The sequence below is a fragment of the Heptranchias perlo genome, chromosome 39 (assembly GCF_035084215.1).
Source record: "Heptranchias perlo isolate sHepPer1 chromosome 39, sHepPer1.hap1, whole genome shotgun sequence".
In the NCBI taxonomy this organism is placed as follows: domain Eukaryota; kingdom Metazoa; phylum Chordata; class Chondrichthyes; order Hexanchiformes; family Hexanchidae; genus Heptranchias; species Heptranchias perlo.
In genome coordinates this window covers 7582066-7607591 of record NC_090363.1, presented here as the reverse complement: position 1 = coordinate 7607591, position 25526 = coordinate 7582066, and the positions used below count along the sequence as shown (strand labels likewise).

At 44.8% G+C, this 25526-nt stretch overlaps 1 long non-coding RNA gene across 1 annotated transcript in view; it reads right to left on the bottom strand.

Moving 5' to 3' along the window:
- Nucleotides 1-24948, bottom strand: part of LOC137305195 (uncharacterized) — an 89962-nt gene extending 65014 nt beyond the window's left edge. The window contains exon 1 of the long non-coding RNA XR_010958674.1: nt 24704-24948. This is a non-coding gene — a long non-coding RNA (uncharacterized lncRNA). The remainder of the gene's footprint in view (nt 1-24703) is intronic.
- Between the last annotated feature and the right edge of the window lie 578 nt (nt 24949-25526).

Below are 25526 nucleotides of genomic sequence, written 5' to 3'. Positions count from 1 at the left end.
TGTATATTTCTGTGTGTCTCTCTATCTCTCTATCTGTATATTTCTGTGTATGTCACTCTATCTCACTATTTGTATATTTCTGTGTGTCTCTCTATCTCTCTATCTGTATATTTCTGTGTATGTCACTCTATCTCACTATTTGTATATTTCTGTGTGTCTCTCTATCTCTCTATTTGTATATTTCTGTGTGTCTCTCTATCTCTCTATTTGTATATTTCTGTGTGTCTCTCTATCTCTCTGTATATTTCTGTGTGTCTCTCTATCTCTCTGTATATTTCTGTGTATGTCTCCCTATCTCTATATATTTCTGTGTATGTCTCTCTATCTCTCTATTTGTATATTTCTGTGTGTCTCTCTATCTCTATCTGTATATTTCTGTGTATGTCACTCTATCTCACTATTTGTATATTTCTGTGTGTCTCTCTATCTCTCTATTTGTATATTTCTGTGTGTCTCTCTATCTCTCTATTTGTATATTTCTGTGTGTCTCTCTATCTCTCTATTTGTATATTTCTGTGTGTCTCTCTATCTCTCTGTATATTTCTGTGTGTCTCTCTATCTCTCTGTATATTTCTGTGTATGTCTCCCTATCTCTATATATTTCTGTGTATGTCTCTCTATCTCTCTGTATATTTCTGTGCGCGCTCTCTATTTGTATATTTCTATGTACGTGCCTCTCTCTCCTTTCAATCTGTGCTTTCTGGACTGAGCATTTCATTCAATTGAAGTTTTTTGGTTCTCCTCTTTGTTAAATAGAAACAAATTAAAGAATGGCTCAGGTAAATGGCAGGTCCGTGCTCAGAGTCCCAATCTCAGCGTCACTGAGGGAGAAATCGATCTGACTAATTGTTGTGTTAAGAATTCCATGTAGTCATTTATTGAAACTGACTTTTTAGATTGTCATTGATATTACTAGAACCTGATAGGGGCTAATCTCACACTGAACCATCCACTGGGGGCTGATCGGGGGTAATCTCACACTGAACCATCCACTGGGGACTGATAAGGGCTAATCTCACACTGAACCCACCCACTGGGGACTGATAGGGGGTAATCTCACACTGAACCATCCACTGGGGACTGATAGGGGGTAATCTCACACTGAACCCACCGACCGGGGACCGATAGGGGGTAATCTCACACTGAACCCACCCACTGGGGGCTGATAGGGGCTAATCTCACACTGAACCATCCACCGGGAACTGAAAGGGGCTAATCTCACACTGAACCCACCCACTGGGGACTGATAGGAACATAGGAACAGGAGTAGGCCCTCGAGCCTGTAATGCCATTCAATGAAATCATGGTTGATCTGTATCCTAACCGCATATGCCCTCCTTGGCTCCATATCCCTTTATACCCTTGGCTGGCAAAAATCTACCGATCTCAGATTTAAAATTATTAATTCAGCTAGCACCTATTGCTTTTTGTGGGAGGGAGTTCCACACTTCTACCACCCTTTGTGTGAAGAAGTGTTTCCTAACTTCTCTCCTGAATGGCCTGGCTCTGATTTTAAGGTTATGTCCCCTTGTTCCAGACTTCCCCACTAGCGGAAAAAAATTGTCTACCCTATCAATTGCTTTCAAAATCGTAAAAACCTCAATCAGATCACCCCTTAACCTTCTATATTCCAGGGAATACAAGTCTAGTTTATGTAATCTCTCCTCATAATTTAACCCTTGGAGCCATGGTAACATTCTGGTGAATCTGCACTGCACTCCTTCCAAGGCCAATATATCCTTCGTAAGGTGCAGTGCCCAGAATTGTACACGGTACTCCACATATGGTCCAACCAGGGCTTTGTATAGCTGTAGCAAAACTTCCTCCCTTTTATATTCTAGCCCTCTAGATATAAAGGCTAACATTCCATTAACCCCTTGCTGGGGTCCAGATTGGTGACCCACTGACCCCTTCCTAACTAGCTGTCCTTCATGTGGGCGCCCAAACGGTGAGACTTGGCTGGGTATAAAATGGGCATTGGGGATTGGCCACCTGAGTATAAAATGGGCATTGGGGATTGGCCACTCAGGCATAAAATGGGCATTGGGGATTAGTCACATAAATATAGAACTAGATTAGATGTTAGGACTTAGAGGGTTAAATTATGAGAACCAGTTGCATAAACGTGGTTTGTATTCCCTCAAGATTGAGGGGTGATCTGATCGAGGTGTTTAAAATGTTAAAAGGATTCGATAGGGTAGATACGGAGAAACTATTTCCTCTGGTGGGGGAATCAAGAACGAGGGGACATAATAAAATTAGAGCTGGGACATTCAGGAGTGAAATCAGGATGCACCTTTTTACACAATGGGTAGTGGAAATCTGGAACTCTCTCCCCCAAAAGGCTGTGGGCGCTGGGGGATAATTGGAGCTTTCAAGACTAAGATCGATGGATTTTTATTAGGTAAGGGTATCAAGGGATATGGAGCAAAAGCAGTAAATGGAGTTGAGGTACAGATCAGCCATGATCTGATTGAATGGCAGAGCGGGCCAGAGGAGCTAAATGGCCTCCTGCTGTTCTATGTTCCAATGTTCCTATATTCCTACATTCCTATATTCCTATGTTCCAATGTTCCTATATTCCTATGTTCCTACGTTCCTATATTCCTACGTTCCTATATTCCTACGTTCCTATATCCCTATGTTCCGATATTTCTATATTCCTACGTTCCTATATTCCTACGTTCCTATATTCCTATGTTCCTATATTTCTATGTTCCTATATTCCTATGTTCCTACGTTCCTATATTCCTACGTTCCTATATTCCTATGTTCCTATATTTCTATGTTCCTACGTTCCTATATTCCTACGTTCCTATATTCCTATGTTCCTATATTTCTATGTTCCTATATTCCTATGTTCCTACGTTCCTATATTCCTACGTTCCTATATTCCTACGTTCCTATATCTCTATGTTCCGATATTTCTATATTCCTATGTTCCTATATTCCTACGTTCCTATATTCCTATATTACTACGTTCCTATGTTCCTATATTCCTACATTCCTATGTTCCTACGTTCCTATGTTCCTACGTTCCTATATTCCTATGTTCCTACGTTCCTATATTCCTACATTCCTACGTTCCTATATTCCTACGTTCCTATATTACTATGTTCCTATATTCCTATTTTCCTACATTCCTACGTTCCTATATTCCTACGTTCCTATATTCCTATATTACTACGTTCCTATATTCCTCTGTTCCTAGGACGTACTTCTTTTCACAGAGAGTTGTCGATCTCTGGAACTAATTGCCGGCATGACGAGTGAGTGCAGATTTGCCGCAAGCGTTCAAAATGGACGTGTTGCTGAATGTGAGAAACAGAGTAAATCTCCCTCTACACTGACCCATTAAACACTCCCAGGGCAGGTACAGCATGGGTTAGATACAGAGTAAAGCTCCCTCTATAATGACCCATCAAACACTCCCAGGGCAGATACAGCATGGGTTAGATACAGAGTAAAGCTCCCTCTACACTGTCCCATCAAACACTCCCAGGGCAGATACAGCATGGGTTAGATACAGAGTAAAGCTCCCTCTACACTGTCCCATCAAACACTCTCAGGGCAGGTACAGCACGGGTTAGATACAGAGTAAAGCTCTCTCTACACTGTCCCATCAAACACTCCCAGGTCAGGTGCAGGACGGGTTAGATACAGAGTAAAGCTCCCTCTACACTGTCCCATCAAACACTCCCAGGTCAGGTGCAGGACGGGTTAGATACAGAGTAAAGCTCCCTCTACACTGTCCCATCAAACACTCCCAGGTCAGGTGCAGGACAGGTTAGATACAGAGTAAAGATCCCTCTACACTGTTGCATCAAACACCTCCAGAGCTTGAGCACAGACATTGGTAAAGACAGAGAGTGAACTTCTAATGGAGTGAATCGCTGACAGAGTGAGGACTTTCAACTGGGAACTTGGTGAGTGTGGGAATTAGGTGCAGAGGGGGAAGGAGGTGCTAAGTGATTTAAACCAAGGAACTATAAACTAATCTATCAACTTTTAAAACTTAAATAAAAAATAAAAAGATACATAAAAAAGGACTAAGTAATTACTAATTATTTCACAATCAAGCCACATCCATTTACTAAATATAATCTAGAACTCAAGTGATTCTATTAGTCCTAGAAATAAACTACTGATAATAAATAAATACAAACTAGAAATGGCAGTACAGGCTGTGTGTCAGGACTGTAATATGTGTGAATTTGTGTACAGTGAGACTGTCCCGGATTGCCACAAAAGCAGTAAATGTCTCTGGGTTGAGATACCCCGGCTCAGGGTCTTTGAGCTGGAGTGCGAGTTAGAGATACCCCGACTCAGGGTCTTTGAGCTGGAGTGCGAGTTAGAGATACCCTGACTCAGGGTCTTTGACCTGGAGTGCGAGTTAGAGACACCCGACTCAGGGTCTTTGAGCTGGAGTGCGAGTTAGAGATACCCCGACTCAGGGTCTTTGAGCTGGAGTGCGAGTTAGAGATACCCCGACTCAGGGTCTTTGAGCTGGAGTGCGAGTTAGAGATACCCCGACTCAGGGTCTTTGAGCTGGAGTGCGAGTTAGAGATACCCCGACTCAGGGTCTTTGAGCTGGAGTGCGAGTTAGAGATACCCCGACTCAGGGTCTTTGAGCTGGAGTGCGAGTTAGAGATACCCCGACTCAGGGTCTTTGAGCTGGAGTGTGAGTTAGAGACACCCCGGCTCAGGATCTTTGAGCTGGAGTGCGAGTTAGAGATACCCCGACACTTAAGGGAGGGAGATGAATATCTAGATAGTTTTCACCAGAGTACAGTCACACCTTAGAGGAAAGTATAGGTGCAGGAACGGGAGAGTGTGACTGTTAGTCAGCAGGGTGAGGGGAACCGAGTGGAAATAGAGGAGAGGGTCCTGCAGACACTGGTCCTGTCCAACAGGTACAATGTACTTGCTACCTGTAAGGATAAGGGGGAAGGCTGCAGGGAGGATGCCCAGAATGCTAACCATGGCACCGTGGAGTATGAGGCAGTCCAAGGTGGGGAGCATCAGAATAGAAAGGTTGTAGTTGTAGGGGATTCTATAACCAGGGGGCCAGATAGTGTCCTCTGCAGTCACGACCGAGAGTCCAGGAGGGTGTGCTGTCTACCTGGTGCAAGGGTAAAGGACATCTTGGAGCAACTGGAGAGGAACTTGGAAGGGAGGGAGAGGATCCAGTTGTCATGGTCCGTGTTGGGACCAATGACATAAGAACAAGGAGGGGGTCCTGCTGAGGGAATATCAGAAGCTAGGAATTAAATTAAAAAGCAGGACCTCACGGGTGGTAATCTCAGGTTTACTAACCGAGCCACGGCTAATTGGCCCAGGGATAGGCAGATCAGGCAGGTGAATGCGTGGCTGAAAGATTGGTGTAGGAAGGAGGGGTTCCATTTCATGGGACACTGGCACCAGTACTGGGACAGGAATGAGCTGTACCACTGGGACGGGCTCCACCTGAACCGGAATGGAATCAGAGTCCGAGCGGAAAGCATAAATAGGGCAGTGGATAAGGCTTCCAACTAGGAAGATGGGGAGGGATCTGGTAGCAATGAAAAAAGCCTAAAGATAAAAGAAACAGGAGATGAGTGTAAAGGTCAGACCAGAGTAAGGAATAAAGATAACATAAACAGTCAAGGAACAAATACAGATATAAAACAGAAGCATAAAAGGACTGTTAAAAATAAAATAAAAGGAACAACTATTAAAGGTGAATTAAACTGCCTGGACACGGTGCCCAAAACAAAACGGGGGAACTGGAGGCAATAATCCATAGCGAGGAACCAGATCTGGTAGAAATAACTGAAATATGGCTACATAAAGGACAGGACTGGCAACTAAATATTGCAGGCTGCAACATAATCAGAAAGGATAGGGAAAGACGAAAGGTGGTGGTGGGGGGGGAGGTGGGTGTGGAGTAGCTGTACTAATTAGAGGTAACATAATGGCAGTAGAAAAAAGGGACATATCTTACAGAAGGATAGAAACAGAATCCATATAGATTGAAATAAAAGATAAGAAGGGATCGATCCCACTAATAGGGGTATCCTACAGATCACCTCATAGTGGAAAGGAGGTGGAGGAAGCAATATGTAAGCAAATATGTGAAATGAGTAAAGGACATAGAATAATAATCATGGGAGATTTTAACTACCCCCAAATAAACTGGCAAGAAGAGGTAGGTAAAGGGATACAGGGACTGGAGTTTTTACAATGTGTGCAGGATTCCTTTCTTAACCAGTATGTAAAAAGCCCAACAAGAGAGGGAGTACTGCTGCATCTAGTAATAGGAAATGAATCAGATCAGATAAGAGAAGTAAGCATAGGGGAACATCTAGACAATAGCGATCACAACATAATAAAGATAAAGATTGAGAAGGACATAAGTAAGACAAAGACCAACGTAATAAATTGGAAAAAAAGCTGATTTTACAGGGATGAGAATGGAACTAGGGAAGATAAACTGGAAAAATTTACTGACAAACAAGGAAATAGAACAGCAGTGCGGAGCATTTAAAATGGTGGTCAATAGTGTCCAGGAGAAATGTATCCCACTGAAAAGCAAGAACAAACTAGCCAGTAATGACACACCATGGATGAATAAAGAAATCGGGAAAAATTGAAACTAAAGAAAAAGGCACACACTAAGTAGATAGACAACAAAGGAGAGGATGACAAAAGGGAAAATGAAAAAGTTAGGCAAGATGTCAAAAAACAATTAGGAAGGCAAACAAAACTATGAAATTAAATTATCAAGGAATATAAAAAGAAATAGTTAATTATTCTACAGACATATAAATAACAAAAGAAAAATCAGGATAGGGATAGGGCCACTAAGGGATACACATGATAAACTCACAGGTAATGAGAGTGAAATGGCAGAAATATTAAATAATCTTCCTCAGTATTTACCAGGGATACTAACAAGGTGGGCATGACATTAGAAAAAGAGATCAAAAAAGATATAAAGAAATTTAAGATAGAAAGGGGGGGGAATAATTGATAAACTAATCAAACTTACAGATAAAACCCGTGGTCTGGATGGATTGCATCCGCGCATATTAAAAGAAGTTAGGGAAGAGATAGCAGAGGCACTATTACATATATATAAAATTTTATTAGAAAAGGGAATAGCGCCAGAGGACTGGTGGGCAGCTAATGTGATTTCTATATTTAAAAAGGGAGATAGAACAAGTCCAGGTAACTATAGACCGGTTAACTTGATGTCAGTGGTGGGAAAGATAATGGAATCCTTACTCAAAGATGTAATAGAAAAACATCTAGAAACCGAAAAGATAATAAAGAGTCAGCACCGATTTCAAAAGGGAAGATCATGCTTGACCAACCTTATTAGACAAGGGTAATGTAGTAGATGTAATATATTTGGATTTTCAAAAGGCCTTCGATAAAGTACCGCATAGTAAACTCATGACTAAGGTCAGAACATGTGGAGTCAGGAGACAAGTAGCAGAATAGATAGCAAGCTGGCTACAAAACAGAAAACAGAGACTAGGGGTTAAAGGTAGTTACTCAGACTGGCAAAAGATGGGAAGTGGTGTTCCACAAGATTGGTGCTGGGACCACTGTTGTTCACTATTTACATAAACGATTTGGACTCTGGAATCGGCAGTACAATTTCAAAATTTGCGGATGACACCAAATTGGGAGGTGTAGTTAATACTGAGGAGGACTGTGACAAAATATAGGAAGACATTAATAAACTTGCAGAATGGGCGTGTAATTGGGAAGTGAATTTCAATATAGATAAGTGTGAGGTGGTATATTTTAGCAGGAAGAATAAGGAGGCCACATATTCCTTGGAAAATAAGAGTCTAAATGGGTTACAGGAGCAGAGGGATCTGGGGGTACAGATACACAAATCACCAAAAGTAGCTCATAGGTTAATAAGACCATAAAAAAAGCAAACAAAGCACTGGGGTTCACTTCCAGAGGGACAGAATTGAAAAACAGTGAAGTTATGTTAAACTTGTATAGAACTTTGGTTAGACCACACTTGGAGTACTGTTCACAGTGCTGGTCTCCATATTTAAACATTTTTATAGAGGCACCGGAGAAGGTGCACAAAAGATTTACCAGAACTGAGAGGTTATACCTATCAGGAAAGATTGAGCAGGCTGGGGCTCTTTTCTATAGAAAAGAGAAGACTGAGGGGTGACCTGATAGAGGTCTTTTAAGATTATGAAAGAGTTTGGTTGGGTAGATGTAGAGAAGCTGTTTCCACTTGTGGGACAGACCAGAACTAGGGGCCATAAATATAAGATAGTCACTAATATCCAATCGGGAATTCAAGAGAAACTTCTTTACCCAGAGAGTGGTTAAAATGTGGAGCTCAATACCACAAGGAGTAGTTGCGGTGACAAGCATAGATGCATTTAAGGGGAAGCTAGATGACGGAGAGAGGAAAAGGGGATATGTTGACGGGGTGAGATGAAGAAGGGTGGAGCATAAACACCAGCATGGACCTGTTGGGCCGAATGGCCTGTTTCTGTGCTGTACATTCTATGTAATTCTATGTAATTCTACGTAAGGGCAGGTACAGCATGGGTTTGATAGAGTGTAAAACTCCCTCTACACTCCCATCAAACACTCCCAGGGTAGGTACAGCACTGGTTAGATACAGAGTAAAGCTCCCTCTACACTGTCCCATCAAACTCTCCCAGGGCAGGTACAGCACAGGTTAGATACAGAGTAAAGCTCCCCCTACACTGTTCCATCAAACACTCTCAGGGCAGGTACAGCAATGGTTAGATACAGAGTAAAGCTCCCCTTACACTGTACAATCAAACACTCCCAGGGCAGGTACAGCACTGGTTAGATACAGAGTAAAACTCCCTCTACACTGTTCCATCAAACACTCCCAGGGCAGGTACAGCTCTATTTACACCATCCCAACAATGATTCACCATTCTCAACCTCAAAAGAACATTTCTCCTTGACAGTATGAGATTTTTTCTATGGCTCTCAGCAGCCGTCCTTTGTGAGTGAGATTGACGAATCATTGTGAATTAGAGGCAACTGTGTGCTGTGGGCCTCTGCCCAACAGGGGCTTCACTGAGAGGACTTTGTGATAAGACTGTTTGTCTAATATATTCGATGTTTCACAGAGTGCAGTTTTTTGATGACGTGCGCTGAAACCAAGAGGGAGCAATTATTTTCAGATAGCTCGTTATGCTGGCATCTTGCAGGGAGATGGAGCTGAACTCACTGATGGGCAGAGCTGGCACACGCTGCCTGGAACACTGCTGACACAGCAGCTCTCTCCTCTCCCCTGACACTCCTTCATTCTCTGTAAAGAACAATTTGCTCCTGTTAAAACACAAGAGAGTGGAAAGTTGACTGAGGTGAGTGTCATTGTCGATGTCCTTGCAGAGTAATGAGTCAGTTTAAGTTGCCTTTGAGTCTTGCTCCAACCTGGTTTTCCTAATTGGAATCGATTAAAACCGCCTTGTTTTTGTGTATATAGGGGTCTGGAGAATTCCGTTTATGGGGGAGTGATTGCCCACAAGATGCTGCTTACTGTACTCACTGACCCTGTGCTGTATTATACAGGATGTAGTCCAACACGGTTAATGAGCCCATAATCCAGGCTGACACACCCAGTGCTGTACTGAGGGAGAGCTGTACTGTCGCAGGTGCCGTCTTTCGGATGAGACGTTCCGTCTGGCCTCTCGGGTGGACATAACAAATCCCATAGATTCTGGTGTCCTGGCCAATATTTATCCCTCAACCAACATCACTAAAAAACAGATTATCTGGTCATTACCTCATTGCTGTTTGTGGAACCTTGCTGTGCATAAATTGGCTGCCGTGTTTCCTACATTACAACAATGACAGCGCTTCAAAAGACTTCAATTGGCTGCAAAGTGCTTTGGGAATTCCTGAGGTCGTGAAAGATGCTGTATAAATACAAGTCTTCCTTTCTTTCTTTCTGGTTTCCTCAGACACAGTCCCTTCATCTCCTTTGTAAATCTATTCATCAGCTGCAACTTCTCCTGTCTCTCTTTATTTTTTTCATGCTACTATGGTGAGTGATCCTCTGAATCTTTCTCTCTTGTTCCTCCAAATCTTCTGTCCTAAACATTCATCCTCCCCCTCCTTGTATCCTCACTGTGTTCAAATCGAGACCCTAACTCATTCTTCCCCAGAGCCTCAACACTGGAACTCCTCCCTCAGACTTCCCTTCCTCTTACAATCTACAGGCTTTTAAAATCCAAGATTGGCACTGCCCGCTATTTACTGATTAATCTTCTCCTACTTGTACCTTAGTGGTGGACTACACTGCGGGATTTTGACCTTTCACTACGTTTTCTCTTTAAGTAAGTAACAACTCCCTGTCACCCCTCTCTAGTTGGTTATGATTGATTCTGGGAGGCTGGGACTATTTTTCATTTCTTTGCCTTATTTCCCATGGCTCATGAACACGGTCTGTGTGTTTTTCCAATTTCTAGTTTGGCAGTGAAAATGGTGCAAGTGTTGTACCTCACACTGGTCAAATTGTCTGGTTGGATGAATGATTTTCCTGATTCATTCTCGGGATGTGGGCGTCGCTGGCAAGGCCGGCATTTATTGCCCATCCCAAGAACTGAGTGAATGACTTGCTCGTCCACTTCAGAGGGCAGTTAAAAGTTGACCTGGGTCTGGAGTCACATATTAGGCCAGACAGGTTAAGGACAGCAGGTTTCCTTCCCCTAAAGGACATTAAGTGAACCAGCTGGGTTTTTAATGATAATCCAACAGCTTTATGGTCACTTCCACTGGTAGATTTTTAAAACTGTCTTCAAATTCTCATTACGTGATTTTGAACTAATTTCTGCCATGGTGGGATTTGAACTCACGTTCCCTGGATTATTAGTCCAGGCGTCTGATCCAGTAACATAACCACAACACTACTGTGTCCAGCTATAATGATACAGTAAGGAGCTTCATCAAATAACAGTTTAAAAAATAAGTTTCTTTGCCTTATTTCCCATGGCTCATGTACATGGTCTGTGTATTTTTCCAATTTCTAGTTTGGCAGTGAAAATGGTGCAAGTGTTGTACCTCACACTGGTCAAATTGTCTGGTTGGATGAATGATTTTCCTTATTCATTCTCGGGTATTTGTGCTCGCTGACCTACATTGGCTCCAGGCCCGGCAACACCTCGAATTTAAAATTCCCATCCTTGTTTTCAAATCCCACCATGGCCTCACCCCTCCCTATCTCTGTAACCTCCTCCAGCCCTACAACCCTCCGAGATCTCTGCGCTCCTCCACTTCTTGCCTCTTGTCCATCCCTGATTTACTTCACTCCACCAATGGTGGTCGTGCCTTCAGCTGCCTAGGCCCTAAGCTCTGGAATTCCCTCCATAAACCTCTCCACCTCTCTACCTCTCTCTCCTCCTTTAAGATGCTCCTTAAAACCTACGTCTTTGACCAAGCTTTTGGCCACCTGTCCTAATATCTCCTTATGTGGCTCGGTGTCAAATTTTGTTTGATAATCGCTCCTGTGAAATGCCCTGGGGACGTTTTACGACGTTAAAGGCGCTATATAAATACAAGTTGTTGTTGTTGGGAAGTGGGGGCTGTGTATGTACCAGCACCGGGTAAAAGGGAAGGATCCATCCCTGTCTGGTACTGTATGGCTTGTAGGTTGTCTCAGTGTCAGCTTCTTACCAGGTAAAATTGGGTGACTTTCTCACATCCGCTGTACATCTCACGTCATGTAGTAACTGGGACTCACCTCCCTTAGTGCACTGGAACACGGTGGACTCCCTTTACTCATTTACTCGCTGTTCATAAGGACAACTGGACGCGGTATGGTGAAAGCAATTAAATCTATTGCAGCAAAGCAATGGAAGACAAAACACACAGCACAGTAGCTGTGACCTTCCTGCAGCTTACTCTGATAGTTACACCACATTAAGAGCTGCTTAATGCTGGCTTGCAAGAATTCCAGGGTATGTCCCCTATGACTAAGTAGACCATGACAAGCCACTTCACCTTGTCCAGAACCGTAGAACTATAGGACACGGCCTGCACTTGATGATGGAGTAAATTCAAAACTAATCTGCGGAAACATTATTTCAGTGATCGAGTGATCAATCTGTGGAACGAGCTCCCGAGGGAGACGGTGGGAGAAGATAGTACTGATTCATTCAAATGCAAATTTGACAGATTTCTTTCAGAAAATAACAAATTTGGGATATAGTATGTGAGTAATTTGAGACATGACATGTGGTAAGTGTAGCATGCTTGGGAGGAACAGATAACTTTGGACTTGTGGTTCCCAAAGCTCTCCACCACTGGGGGTTTTCCTGGCCTCATGTTTGGGTCTGTTCTGGATTAATTGATAGAGATTGATTGCTATGATTAGTGAACAACTCCATTATCATTGTGTCAGGATGGTAGAAGTCGAACTAGATGGACCTGGGTCTTTTGTCATCTAGCGATTCCCATATTACTAAATAGTTTGGATTTTGCCTTGTCCTATGTTTCAATGATATTGAGGCCATGCCCAGATATATAGCTGTTCCAAACCTCCTGTCATTTCTCAGATTATGCTGTATCTGGAAATCAGGCCAAAATGGTATTAGGAATAAACTCATTGACACATTCGTATGAATTCCACTGCCCCCCATTTTAATGAAGATGGATTCATACAGATGCATCAATATCTTTGATATAAATGGAGATTTTAACCAATATATACTTTTTTTTTTGCAATATCTTGTCTATTGAAATGGAGCATCTGATGGCCAAACCTAGCACTGCAGTTGGTTTTTGAGATCAGGTTCAGTGTGTTAATAATCAGAGAGCTGGTATTAACTTGAATCAGAAAGGCACACCAGATGTAGAAATGTGACCATCTCCTGTACAAGTGGCTCGAATGTCATATGTATTAGGGTGAGCTGAGCTTCTGTAGCCTCACATGTAAGCAGTGTGGGGTCTGCGGCACAATTTTGCTGGTACAATGGAGCAGTGTTGACCCTGGCCTGTTCCCTTAAGGTGTTCTGTGCAGGAAAATGGACAGCTCCTGAGACCAGTTGGAGGTTATTGTGGATGACAATAATTTATTTTTATGCATGCTGAAGTGTGATGGACCTGCGCTAAATGCTTTTAGGCAATACATACAGATAAATATATGTCTTTACGCAGTGTGGATAGTATGGATGTCATCCTCTCTGACCTTCTGTTCTTATAAAGAGTATAGTCTATATGAGCTCTCTTTAATGAGTTTGTGAGCTGGTATTAGAATATTCACACAATTACATGACAATACCAACAGCACCAGAACATTCAATAGTACTAATGGAACCAACAGCACCAGTACATCAACAATACAAATGGAACCAGCAGCACCAGTACATTCAACAATACTAATGGAACCAGCAGCACCAATACATTCAACAGTACATATAGAATAAACAGCACCCGCAGAACCAATAGAACCCACAGCACCTATAAAATAAACAGCACCCACAGAATCAATACAACAATCAGCACCAATCAAACCAATAGCATCAACATACTTTCATCATTCACTTTAATTGTACAACAGACATTTTGCTCTCTTGAAATTATATATTTTTTTGTTGGCCACTTTCCTAGTTCAAATGCAGTCAACGTGTGGTGAGGTGCCGATTACTGATAGTGTTCATTACCTCCCCTCTCTACTGCTAATAACTGTAACACCTGAAATATATTTTTGTTAGTACATTACTGTGTCCAATTTTATGGCTTATATATTCTACACACTTAGAGAAAACTGATTGTCATATAAATATTACAGACAACAGTCACTCTCTCCTTGTAATATATATACTAGTTCTAGCTTCTTCTTACTCACTGAAATCTAAGAAAGAACTTGCAATTGTATAACATTTTTCATGACCTCAGGACATCCCAAAGTGCTTCGCAGCCAATGGAGTATTTTTGAAGTGCAGTCACTGTTGCAATACAGGGAAACATGGCAGCCAATTTGCGCACGGCAAGGTCCCACAAACAGCAATGAGCTAAATGACCAAATAATCTGTATTAGTGATGTTGGTTGGGGGATAAATATTGGACAGGACACCGGGGAGAACTCCCCTGCTCTTTTTAGAATAATTCCCTAGTATCTTTTCCGTCTACCTGAGAGGGCAGATGAGGAGAAATTATTTTACGCAGCGAGTTGTTAGGATCAGGATTTCCTATACATAGAAAATAGGAGCAGGAGTAGGCCATTCGGCCCTTCAAGCCTGCTCCGCCATTCAATATGATTCATGGCTGATCCTCTATCTCAATACCATATTTTACTGCCTAAAATGGTGGTGGAAGTAGATTTAATAATAATTTTCAAAAGGGAATTGGATATATACTTGGAACTATTTCTCTGGTGTGGGAGCCCAGTAGAAGGGGGCATAACCTTAAAATTAGAGCGAGGCTGTTCAGGGATGATGTCAGGAAGCACTTCTTCACATAAAGGGGAGTGAAAATCTGGAACTCTCTCCCCCAGAAAGCTGTTGAGACTGGGGGAGGGTGGTCAACTGAAAATTTGAAAACCAAAATAGATAGATCTTCTGCTAGGTAAGGGTATTGAGGGATACGGAACCAAGGCGGGTAAATGGAGTTAAGTCAGCCATGATCTGATTGAATGGCGGAACAGGCTCAAGGGGCTGAATGGGCTCCTCCTGTTCCTATGTTCTTGTGTTCCATACGACATTTTTGCGTCTGTGACCTATAACTGAGGCAGTGGCCCTGTCGCACACATACTCTAGAATTCCAAGTGTGGTAAAAATGCCTCGGTGGCCGTCGTATTTCTATTTAACTGCTATGGTAACCCAACTTAAATTAGAAGCTGTTCTTTCCCCAAGTTCAAAAACAGAGGCGATACATTTACAAGACGATAGCAAGGTATTTTCGACCAAGGAATTAATGAACGTAATGGTTCATCAAGTTGGGATGATGGTCTTCTCGGGTAATTGGGAATTGCGAGGTCTCAGAGTAGATGCAGGTAAGGAAGGCCGTTTTCCACCTCCTAGCTTATTCATCCAAAAGAAAACCATCACAGCATCCGGATAGCTCTTAAATGATTCCAGATTTTGCCTCTATAAGCAAATTCAACAAATTGGGGAGGACCAGGGGACATAATTTTAAAGTATGTAAGAGTGGAAATAGTCAACAACAACAACTACTTGCATTTATATAGCGCCTTTAACGTAGTAAAACGTCCCAAAGTGCTTCACAGGAGCGATTATCAAACAAAATTTGACACCAAGCCACATCATGAGATATTAGGACAGGAGACCAAAAGCTTGGTCAAAGACGTAGGTTTTAAGAAGCGTCTTAAAGGAGAGAGAGGTAGAAAGGAAGGGAGGTTTTGTGAGGGAATTCCAGAACTTAGGGCCTAGGCAGCTGAAGGCACGGCCGCCAATGGTGGAGCGATTAAAATCAGGGATGCGCAAGAGGCAAGAATCGGAGGAGCGCAGAGATCTCGGAGGGTTGTAGGGCTGGAGGAGGTTACAGAGATAGGGAGGGGTGCGGCTACGGAGGGATTGAAAACAAAGATGAGAATTTTAAAATAGAGGCATTCCCGGACTGGGAGCCAATGTAGGTCAGCAAGCACAGGGGGTGATGGGTGAACGGGGCTTGGTGCGAGTTAGGATACGGGCAGCAGAGTTTTGGATGAGCTCAAGTTTATGGAGGCTGGAAGGTGGGAGGCCGGCCAGGTGAGCATTGGAATAGTGGATTCTAGAGGTAACAAAGACTGGATGTTAGGTGATGCTTCTTTTCCAAGAGAGCAGTGAGCCTCTGGAATACGTTGCCGGCTGGTGTTGTGGGTGCTGACTCTCTGCACTGCCTTCAAGAGGGAGCTGGACCGGTTCCTGACTGGGGCAGAGATCACATCATATCATCGCAAGGTATGTGACTTTATGGATAACACTCGGTCCGTGTGATCTCCTGGACTGGTTTCGATCACCTGAGGGGGTCGGACAGGAATTTTCCAGAGTATTTTCCCATTATTGGCCCTGGGTTTTTCTCTGTTTTTTTGCCTCTCCCAGGAGATTAAATGGCTGCGGGGTTTTGGGGGGAGGGAGGGAGGAAATGTCTAGTCAGGATGCTCTGGCCATCATGGTGTGGGGAGGAGAGGGAAAGGGAGAGGAGTCAAGGGGAGGAGAGGGAAGAGAAAAGGAGGGGAGGAAAATGGGAGGAGAGAGAAGGGGAAGGGGAGTGGAGAGAAGGGGAGAGGAGCAGTTGGGCCAAATGACCTGTTTCTGTACTGTGAATTCTATGCAATCCTATGTAATAAGTGTGTTCATAGAGCCTCCTCCTTCTGTCAGTTGCCTGGTTGTCCACCACCATTCTCAATGGGATTTGGTAGGACTACATTGATTTGTTCTGATCCGTTGGTGATGGAATTGCTTATCTCCATCTGCTGCGTTTGGGATTTGGCGCGCAGTTAGCCCTGGGTTGTAGCTTCAGTAGGTTGGTGCCTCATTCTATGGTGTGCCCAATGTAGCACTTGGAAGGCCCTCCTACACTCCTCATTGAACCAGGGTTGATCTCCTGACTTGATGGTGAGGGATGCGCCGGGTTATGAAGTGACAGATTGTAGTGGTGTACAATTCCGCTGCTGCCAATGGCCTACACCACCTCTTGGATGCTCAGTTTTGGCCTGCCGGCTCTGTCCTTAGTCTGTCCCACTTAGCACACTGGGATCTCACGCTACACAATGGAGCTTGACTCACTTGACTCTCAGGTGCCCTCTGAAGTGACCTAGTAAGGCACTCAGTTGCATCAAAATCGCTACGGAAGAAGGCTTGCCAACACCTTCTCAGGGCAGCTAGGGATGGGCAATAGATGCCAGCCTTACCAGCGATGCCCACATCCTGAGAATTAATTTTTAAAAAACTGTGACGAGACTTTGTCTTCGCCAGGATTGACGGAGGTCACTCCCACCAATGCTATTGTGGACAGAGTAGGTTCTTCCCTGATGTTGATTCCCTCATCACTTATGTCAGTCAGAACTCTGCTGGCTGGGTCAGTAGTGGTACTACCAAGGTACCCTTGATGGTGCACATTGGAATTCCACCCACCCACAGCGCATTCTGTGTCCTTGCTACCCCCAAGTGGTGTTCAATATGGAGGAGTACTCATTCAGTAGTTTGGGGGGGGGGATGGTAGGTGGTAATCAGTAATCAGAGGTTTCCTTGGCCTTGTTTGACCCTGAAGCCCTGAGATTTCTGGTGAGACAGGACACACCCAGGGATGGAGGAGTCTGGGATATTGGCTGATATAATTCTGTGAGTGCAGGCCGTTGAGTGACTAATCTGTGACGAATCGCAGGGCTGACTATGCTGGGATTGCCTGAGACTTATCCTGATCCAGTGCATAGTTCATTGTCAGTAGGTGCGTCCGATAGTTCTTGGATTGGTCTGAATCCAGGATTAGAGGATACTGACCGTGCACAGGGACCCCACTCCAGAGACTTAAGCACAAAACCTAGGCTGATATTCCCAGTGCAGTACTGAGGGATCGCTACACTGTCGAAGGTGCCGTCTTTCTGATGAGACATTAAATGTCGTCTGCCCTCTCAAGGCACTACTTTGAAGAAGAGCGGGGGAGTTCTCCCAGTGTCCTGGCCAATATTTATCCCTCTAACAACATCATTAAAAATCAGATTATCTGGTCATTACCACTTGCTGTGCACAAATTGGCTGCCACGTTTCCTACATTACAACAGTGACTTCAATGGCTGCAAAGTGCTTTGGGACCTCTGGAGGTCATGAAAGGCGCTATATAAATGCAAAGTCTTTTTTCTTTTTAGTGCTTCTGGGCTTGGGAAGGCACAGCAAAGTCCCACCATCAGCAATGAGATAAATGACCAGATAATCTGTTTCAGTGATGTTGGTTGAGGGATAAATATTGGCCAGCAGTCACCATCTGTAATACTTATTATTCAGGGTATTTACCAGCATTAATACTCGTGCTATAGCCCTGCGCAGTACTTAACATCTATACCTTCCGACAGTATTAATACTGTCAGTACTCAACACTCATTGTTCTGACCATCATCAGTATTAATTACTGGAGTCTGCAGGGGAGTGGAATAGTCGAGAGTGAATTGAACGAGGCAGAATCTCATCATCAGAAGCAATTTCATATCGGCATTACAAAGAGCAGACTCAGCACATCCCGAATCTGCCGTTGTTCATTCAGAGTTTCCATTTAAACCTGATGAGACCCGACCACAGCTAATAGGGTGAAACCGAATGAAGGTTTGGAGAGAAAGATCAGTGATTGTGAATTTCTGCTCATTAAAGTGACAGCAGATGACCTGTTTACGTGATTTCCATTGACGGCACCTCTCTACCCTCACTCATTCTGACAGCTGGGTTAAACTTTTTATTTCCACTATTTTGATTTATCTGCCGAAAGAGATTAAAAAGTCAATGGGCCTTTCTCAAGCTTAGACAACATTGTACGAAAATACTGTTTCAGAATAGAACGAAAATTCAATGGTGCCAGTGTTAATCATGAGGTGTAGAGAGGGAGGGAGGGAGCCACTGTGCACAGCAGGTGATTGGACCATGATAGCCCTCAGCAAGCGAGTTGGCACGGCGACATGAGTGGAGGTGACACAACTGTGCCACAGTTGCGTCTGGTAGCTGGAATCTGAGAGAAAGGGAAAGAGAGAGAGAAAAACAGAGAGAGAGAGAGCAGTCCTATGGAGCAGAACCAGAGATTAGAGAGAGGGAGATAAGAGAGAAAATGAGTACGAGAAGTAACAAAGAGTCAGATAGAAAGACAGAGACAGAGAGTGAGAGACGCACACAGAGACAGAATGACAGACAGAGACAGAGAACGACAGAACCAGCACGAAAGAGATAAAGAGAGAGACAGAAACAAACAGACAGAGAGAGAGAGACAAAGAGAGAGAGACAGAGAGAGATAGAGACAGAGAGAGAGAGAGACAGAGAGACAGAGAGCACGAGAGAGACAGAGAGAGATAGAGACAGAGACAAAGAGATTCAGAGAGAGAGAGACAGAATGACAGAAAGAGAGAGACAGGGCGAATACGAAAGAGATAGAGAGACAGAAACACATAGACACACAGAGAGAGACAGAGAGAGACAGAGACACAGAGAGAGACAGAGACAGTGAGAGAGACAGAATGACAGGGAGAGAGGGACAGAGAGAGAGGCGGAGCGAGCACAAGAGAGAAACAGTGAGACAGAAACACAGAGACACAGAGAGAGAGAGAGACAGAGGCAGAGAATCAGAGAGAGCTACAGGGAGAGATACAGGCAGAGAGAGAGATAGAGAGAGAGCAAGATAGAGACATAGAGACAGGCAGAGAGGGAGAGACAGAGACAGAGAGAGAGAGAGACAGTGAGACAGAGAGAGACACACATGGACAGAGAGGCAGAGACACAGAGGCAAAGAGTCAGAGAGAGAGAGACAAAGAGAGAGACCGAGAGAGAGACAGAGACATGAAGACCGAGAGAGAGACAGAAAGACCGAGAGAGAGACAGAAAGACCGAGAGAGAGACAGAAAGACCGTGAGAGATAGGGAGAGAGAGAGAGAGACAGGGAGAGAGAGAGAGAGACAGTAAGACCGAGAGAGAGACACAGAGTCAGAGAGACTGAGAGAGACAGAGAGACTGAGAGAGAGACAGAAAGACCGAGAGAGAGACAGAAAGACCGAGAGAGACAGAGAGAGAGAGAGAGAGACAGGGAGAGCGAGAGAGACAGAAAGACCGAGAGAGAGAGACAGAGCAAGAGAGAGACAGAGAGACAGAGCGAGAGAGAGAGAAAGAGAGAGACAGAGCGAGAGAGACCGAGAGACAGAAAAAGAGATAGAGATAAAGCGAGAGAAACAGAGAGAGGGAGAGACAGAGAGAGAGAGAGAGAGACAGGTGGCGATTTGTGTCTTGTTACCGCCCCCGTTTGTGCTCAAAAGCAAAGCGGAAGCGGCTCCAAAATAAAGTGGCTGCTAGTCCCACCCACTTCATGCTGCTAGTCCCACCCACATCGTGCTGCTAGTCCCACCCACTTCGTGCTACTAGTCACACCCACTTCGTGCTACTAGTCACACCCACTTCATGCTGCTAGTCCCACCCACTTCATGCTGCTAGACCCACCCACTTCATGCTGCTAGTCCCACCCACTTCATGCTGCTAGTCCCACCCACTTCATGCTGCTGGTCCCACCCACTTCATGCTGCTAGCCTCACCTTCTTCATGATGCTAGTCCCACCCACTTCATGCTGCTAGTCCCACCCACTTCATGCTACTAGTCCCACCCACTTCATGCTGCTAGTCCCACCCACTGCATGCTGCTAGTCCCACCCACTTCATGCTACTAGTCCCACCCACTTCATGCTGCTAGTCCCACCCACTGCATGCTGCTAGTCCCACCCACTGCATGCTGCTAGTCCCACCCACTTCATGCTGCAAGTCCCACCCACTTCATGCTGCTAGTCCCACCCACTGCATGCTGCTAGTCCCACCCACTTCATGCTGCTAGTCCCACCCACTTCATGCTGCTAGTCCCACCCACTTCATGTTGCTAGTCCCACCCACTTCATGCTGCTAGTCCCACCCACTTCATGCTGCTAGTCCCACCCACTTCATGTTGCTAGTCCCACCCACTTCATGCTGCTAGTCCCACCCACTTCATGCTGCTAGCTCCACCCACTTCATGCTGCTAGTCCCACCCACTTCATGCTGCTAGTCCCACCCACTTCATGCTGCTTGTCCCACCCACTTCATGCTACTAGTCCCACCCACTTCATGCTGCTAGTCCCACCCACTTCATGCTGCTAGTCCCACCCACTGCATGCTGCTAGTCCCACCCACTTCATGCTGCTAGTCCCACCCACTTCATGCTGCTAGTCCCACCCACTTCATGCTGCTAGTCCCACCCACTTCATGCTGCTAGCCCCACCTACTTCATGCTGCTAGTCCCACCCATTTCATGCTGCATGTCCCACCCACTTCATGCTGCTAGTCCCACCCACTGCATGCTGCTAGTCCCACCCACTTCATGCTGCTAGTCCCACCCACTTCATGCTGCTAGTCCCACCCACTTTATGCTGCAAGTCCCAACCACTGCAAGCTGCTAGTCCCACCCACTTCATGCTTCTAGTCCCACCCACTTCATGCTGCTAGTCCCACCCACTTCATGCTGCTAGTCCCACCCTCTTCATGCTGCTAGTCCCACCCACTTCATGCTGCTAGTCCCACCCTCTTCATGCTGCTAGTCCCACCCACTTCATGCTGCAAGTCCCACCCACTTCATGCTGCTAGTCCTACCCTCTTCATGCTGCTAGTCCCACCCACTTCATGCTGCTAGTCCCACCCTCTTCATGCTGCTAGTCCCACCCACTTCATGCTGCTAGTCCCACCTTCTTCATGCTGCTAGCCCCAACCACTTCATGCTTCTAGTCCCACCCACTTCATGCTGCTAGTCCCACCCACTTCATGCTGCTAGTCCCACCCTCTTCATGCTGCTAGTCCCACCCACTTCATGCTGCTAGTCCCACCCTCTTCATGCTGCTAGTCCCACCCACTTCATGCTGCAAGTCCCACCCACTTCATGCTGCTAGTCCTACCCTCTTCATGCTGCTAGTCCCACCCACTTCATGCTGCTAGTCCCACCCTCTTCATGCTGCTAGTCCCACCCACTTCATGCTGCTAGTCCCACCTTCTTCATGCTGCTAGTCCCACCCACTTCATGCTGCTAGTCCCACCTTCTTCATGCTGCTAGCCCCACCCTCTTCATGCTGCTAGTCCCACCCTCTTCATGCTGCTAGTCCCACCCTCTTCATGCTGCTAGTCCCACTCACTTCATCTTGCTTGTCCCACCCTCTTCATGCTGCTAGTCCCACCCACTTCATGCTTCTAGTCCCACCCACTTCATGCTGCAAGTCCCACCCACTTCATGCTGCTAGCCCCACTCACTTCATGCTGCTAGTCCCACCCTCTTCATGCTGCTAGTCCCACCCACTTCATGCTGCTAGCCCCACTCACTTCATGCTGCTAGTCCCACTCACTTCATCTTGCTTGTCCCACCCTCTTCATGCTGCTAGTCCCACCCACTTCATGCTTCTAGTCCCACCCACTTCATGCTGCAAGTCCCACCCACTTCATGCTGCAAGTCCCACCCACTTCATGCTGCTAGCCCCACTCACTTCATGCTGCTAGTCCCACCCACTTCATGCTGCTTTTAGGTGCGATCCGATGGACAAAATCTGGAGCTTGAACAAAAAGCACAGGCCAGTGACTCAGGCCTGTTAAGCACATAAGAGATAGGAGCAGGAGTAGGCCATATGGCCCCTCGAGGCTGCTCCGCCATTGTACAAGATCATGGCTGATCTTCAACCTCAACTCCATTTTCCCACCCAATCCCCATATCCATTGATTCCCTTTATGTCTAAAAATCTATATCTCAGCCTTGAATATACCCAACAACTCAGCATCCACAGCCCTCTGGGGTAGAGAATTCCAACGATTCACAACCCTCTGAGTGAAGAAATTCCTCCTCATCTCAGTCCTAAATGGCCGACCCATTATCCTGAGATTATGACCCCTAGTTCTAGACTTTCCAGCCAGGGGAAACAGCCTCTCAGTATCTGCCCTGTCAAGCCCTCCAAGAATTTTATATGTTTTCAATGAGATCGCCTCTCATTCTTCTAATCTCTAGAGAGTATAGGCCCATTCTACTCAATCTCTCCTCATAAGACAACCAGGAATCAATCTAGAGAACCTTCGTTGCATCGCCTCTAAGGCAAGTATATCTTTCCTTACGTATGGTGACCAAATCTGTACACAGTACTCCAGGTGTGGTCTCACCAGAGCCCTATATAATTGCAGTAAGACCTCCTTACTCGTACACTCCAATCACCTTGCAATAAAGGCTAACATATCATTTGCCTTCCTAATTGCTTGCTATACCTATATGTTAACTTTTTGTGATTCATGTACAAGGACACCCAAATCCCTCTGAACACCAACATTCCTTTGTCTCTCACCTTTTAAAAAATATTCTGTTTTTCTATTTTTCCTACCAAAGTGGATAATTTCACATTTCCCCACATTATACTCCATCTGCTTGCCCTCTCACTTAATCTGTCTATATCCTTTTGCAGACTCTATGGGGGTGATTTTAACCCCCAAGAACAGAAGGGTTGGGGGGGGTGGAGTTGAAAATAGTTGTTTTTCGGGTCGCGACCGCAACCCGGTTTTATTTCCAGGTGTAACTTGGGCGTGTAAAAGTACAGGCTTCCCACTGGGAATGCAAAGTCTGAAAATTTTGCAGTGGCGACCCAAAAAAACAATTATTTTCAACTTCCACCTGCCCCCAGCCCCCCGTTCTTGGGGGTTAAAATCACCCACTTTGTGTTCTCCTCACAGCTTACTTTCCCACCTAGCTTTATATCGTCAGCAAACTTGGATACATTACACTCCTCTCATCTAAGTCATTGGTATATATTGCAAACAGTTGAGGCCCAAGTACTGATCCTTGCGACACCCCGCTAGTTACAGCCTGCCAACCCGAAAATGACCCGTTTATTCCTACTCTCTGTTTTTTGTCTGGTAACCAATCCTCAATCAATGCTAATATATTACCCCCAATCCCATGAGTCCTAATCTTGTGTAACAATCTCTTGTGTGGCACCTTATCGAATGCCTTTTGAAAATCCAATATATTACATCCACTGGTTCCCCTTTATCTACCCTGCTAGTTACACCCTCAAAAAAACCAATAGATTTGTCAAACATGATTTCCCTTTCATAAAACCATGTTGACTCTGCCTAATCATTTTATTATTTTCTAAGTGCCCTGTTACTACATCCTTAATAATGGATTCCAGCATTTTCCCTACTACTGATGTCAGGCTAACCGGCCTATAGTTCCCTGTTTTCTCTCTCCCTCCTTTCTCGAATAGCGGGGTTACGTTTGCTACCTTCCAATCCATGGGGACTGATCTAGAATCTAGGGAATTCTGGATGATCAAAACCAATGCGTCCACTATCTCAGCAGCCACTTTTTTTTAAATCTTAAAAGTAGGCCTTCAGGTCCAGGGGATTTGTCGGCTTTTAATCCCATTAATTTCTCCAGTACTTTTTCTTTATTAGTCTTAATTACTTTAAGTTCCTCACTCTCATTAGCCCCTTGGTTTCCCATTATTTCTGGTATTTGTTTTGTGTCTTCTGCTGTGAAGACAGATACAGAATATTTGTTTAACGTCCCTGCTATTTCCTTATTTCCCATTATAATTTCTCCTGTTTCTGCCTCTAAGGGACTCACGTTTACTTTTGCAAATCTCTTTTTACATATTTGTAGAAGCTCTTACAATCTTTTTATATTTCTTGCTAGTTTACTCTCATATTCTATTTTCTCCCTCTTTATCAATTTCTTGGTCATTCTTTGCTGGTTTCTAAAACTCTCCCAATCCCCAGGCTTATTACTCTTTTTGGCAACATTGTAAACCTCTTCTTTTAATCTAATACTATCCTTCACTTCTCTAGTTGCTGCTCTCTGCCGCTGCTCAGGGGCGGCCATTCATCAGTTGGCTGTTTTATTTTCTGAAAAATGTCCCTCTTTAACAGCTTTTAAAAAGGCCTGTTGTGCAAAGGATACCCTCCCCTCTCTTCCTCCCGACAGACACAATTCCCGGTATCTGAGGACAGGGGTAGCCATTGCCTACCGGGGAACAGTCAGTCTGAGGCTCCAGAGTTCTCCACGACAGATGTTCTCCTTCAGGTTGTTCCTTGGCTGTAAAAAGTAAAACCTTTTCCATCGTTAATTGGCGGCCTGTTGGAATCTCGCCCTCAGGCCAGACCTCTGGCGTCAGGACATGCTGTGGGAGTGAGAGTGATTCTGGGTCCATCCTGCCTCTCTGGCAGGTGTTTCCCTCCAGGCCTTCCTTCTCTGTCCTAAAAGAGAAAAAAAAAGAACTTGCATTTATAGATTAACACCTTTCACGACCTCGAGACGCTCCAAAGTGCTTTACAGCTAAAAAAAAGTTTTTTTTTGAAGTGCTGTCACTGTTGTAATGTTGGGAAATGCGGCATCCAAATTTGCGCACAGCAAGATCCCACAAACAGCAATGTGATAACGACCAGATAATCTGCTTTTAGTGATGTTGGTTGAGGGATAAATATTGGCCAGGACACTGGGGGAGAACTTTCCTGCTCTTCTTCAAAATAGTGGCTGTGGGATCTTTTATGTCCAGCCAAGAGAGCAGACAGGGCCTCGCTTTAACGTCTCATTCAAAAGATGTCACCTCAGACAGTGCAGCGCTCCCTCAGTACTGGCACTGGGAGTGACAGCCTGGATTATGTGATCAAATATTAGCTCTTCGACACTAACCATTCTGTGTGAACACTCTGCTCTTTGAAATAGTGCCATGGGATCTTTTACGTCTACCTAAGAAGTTTTTCACTCGGAGGTGAGAGTGCTTTCACTGAGCAAGGCTGACACCCTGGCATACTGATTCCAGGCTCTTCGAGTCCTCCCCATTCTTCAAA